The following is a 2,899-nucleotide window of genomic DNA, read 5'->3' on the forward strand; positions in this document are numbered from 1 at the left end:
CTACATGAACTTCTAACTTGTTGTCTCTTGAGGTCTCTGGGTGAGACTTGGATCCAACTTGTACAAATGCAAAACAAAAGTCAAACATAAAATAATAATAATAATAATAATAATAATAATAATAATAATAATAATAATAATAATAATAATTATTATTATTATTATTATTATTATTATTATTATTATTATTATTATTATTATTATTATCATTATTATCATCATCATCATTATTATTATTATTATTATTATTATTATTATTATTATTATAATACCAGGATGCTCTGATGCAATACCAGGGTGCCCCGATGCTGTACTAGCACGCCCTGATGCTGTACCAGGATGACCTGATGCAATACCAGGCAGTGGTTTTCATGGCTTCTCATCTTAACTGATTGGAAGTGTTAACATATGACATATACATTGTTTTCTCTTGGTATAATAGATGGGCTACAGCAAATTCACCTCTGGAAACATGAGTCTTTCATTCAAAATCCTTAAACAACCCTTATTCAGTGACTTTTTGAGCGGGATGGGCTACTCGACCTGAAGAAAATTCTAACTGGGCCACACCTGCAAGGTCATATGCTGTTAACCTTGATATGAGATCACCGTGTCGCGCACACATGGTTGTGATGCATGTGCCTGGTGTACCCTTATCAGATGGGTAGTCATGATGGGTATACTGGGCTTTGTATATTTTACCCCAGCGTCACTTTGATGGCATGCACTGCTCTCTCACTCAGTAATAATAATCCTTTCTACTATAGGCTCAATGTGGGGTTGGGGAGTGAATAGTCGATTACATTGACCGTAGTGCTCCGAAAGGATAAAAGGCAAAATCGACCTCAGTGAAATTGTAACTCAGAACATAAAGACAGTCGAAAGGTCGCTAGGCATTTTGTTCGGCTCCACAAGAGCCTAAAGACGAAATACAACACTCAAAAAGTAATGTTTTACATTGATCAATAACGATATAACATGATATAAAAATAGAAGTAAGGGAAAAAAAATGAAAGAAAAATTAAATGAATAGAATCCCTAATAACAGGGCAGTCTTCCTTAGGTAATTTAGGGAAATCCTCACACAAAACGTCCTCGCTTTCTTTGCCCTCTTCAAGGCGTCGGAAGGACCTTCTAGTTTCCTTCCTCCTACAAAGAAAAGCATACTCATAGTAGATTCATTCACTTTCATTACTCTTGCCATTCTCAATCACCTTTCGATAAAGATACAAAAACGGCAGCAGCATCTCTCAGCAAATTTTAGCACTATCCCAGCCGTTTCAGGGAGAGGGGGCTGGTTAATTATAGCGATCTAGTACATGAATTGTACTTTATTTTATTGACCCTGAAAGGATGAAAAGCAAAGTTGGCCTAGGTGAAATTTGAACTCAGAACGTAAAGAGCTAGAAGAAATAACCTAACGCATTTTATATCGACGCTCTAACTATTCTAGCATGGAATTGATATATTTAATATTCCTCTTAGATATAAAAAGAATTATAACAGAAAACTAAGAGTGGAGAGAATTTCTATAAAGAATGTAAATGTGAAATAATAACTTACCATTACAGTAAGACCATTCAAATGGAATATCTCTGGATAAACAAACACAGACCACACAAAACATACAAAGTAACTGGACAATATACATGACTATTGTTGTTTCTCCTTTCGATGTGTTTGTTTACTCTTTATCTGTTTTTGTATGTATGAGAGTTTCTGATTGGGGAAATCTCTTCAAATGACTGTTGCCGGTGTTGCCGCCACAAGTTCTGAATGTGTTATATATATATATAGTAATTTATACACAAATGTATATAGAGAGAGATAGATAGCTACAGATAGAGAGAAGTAGAGATAGAGAGACAGAAGTGTTTATCAGTAGACGTTCCTGACCATCTGTTGCTAGTAAAAGTGTCTTATTACCAAAAATTACACTAATTATATACGAGCTAAAAGGTCATCATTGTTGTTGTTGTTGTGCGCGTATGTGCGTGTGTGTATATGGGTGTGTAGATAGGTGTTACTCTATGCACTCACTCACTCACACACAGACACACACACATGTATACTTATGTGTGGATGTATATCCGTGTACAGCGTGTCCCAAAGGTAATGCCTGATTCTAAAATTGGCAACTGCACAAAGTAAGGCGTTTCATTTGGAAGTGCGTATTATGTGTGTATGGGGGAGATAGTGTTATATATCTCTTGAATGAGAAAGCAGCAGCAGGGGGTGAGGTAAAGAAGTGTGTTGTGTATATATAAACCCAACTAGAAGTGTGCATTGTGTAATGTGTGTGTGTGTCTGTGTGTGCGCGCGCACACACAGACACACACCCACCCAGCCAGAAGAAGTGAGGTGGGAGTGATAATAGGGAAAAGCAAACAGAACGTGATGTAATAAATCTTAAAGTATTATCTCATCTCAGTTTCAAAGTCGTAGAAGCAGAATAATTTGCTTACCTAGATGTGCGTGTTGGAGGGAGGGTGTGTGGTATCAAATACGGTAGTTATTGTATGGTAACAAAAGCATTGGAACACCACTCTTTCTCTCACTGAAGGGATTTTATGGAAGGCGGTAGTGTAGCTGATAGGGGAGAAAGGGGACCGTTCCCCACCCCATGTGCTCATTAACTCTTAGTTCAGTTTTATTTATTACTTTGCATCATTATCTCCATATATATATATATATAATATTATATTATATTATATACCTGTAAATAATATGTGACAATTATTCGGTAGCCATTATAAAACTCCGAGTTTCGGATGTCGGGGCGGAAACCCACGCCACCATCTCTTCAGTTATCTGGCCATATCGATGGCCAGATAACTGAAGAGATGGTGGCGTGGCTTTCTGCCCCGACATCCGAAACTCGGAGTTTTATCATGGCTAC

The sequence above is a fragment of the Octopus bimaculoides genome, chromosome 10, assembly GCF_001194135.2.
Source record: "Octopus bimaculoides isolate UCB-OBI-ISO-001 chromosome 10, ASM119413v2, whole genome shotgun sequence".
In the NCBI taxonomy this organism is placed as follows: Eukaryota; Metazoa; Mollusca; class Cephalopoda; order Octopoda; family Octopodidae; genus Octopus; species Octopus bimaculoides.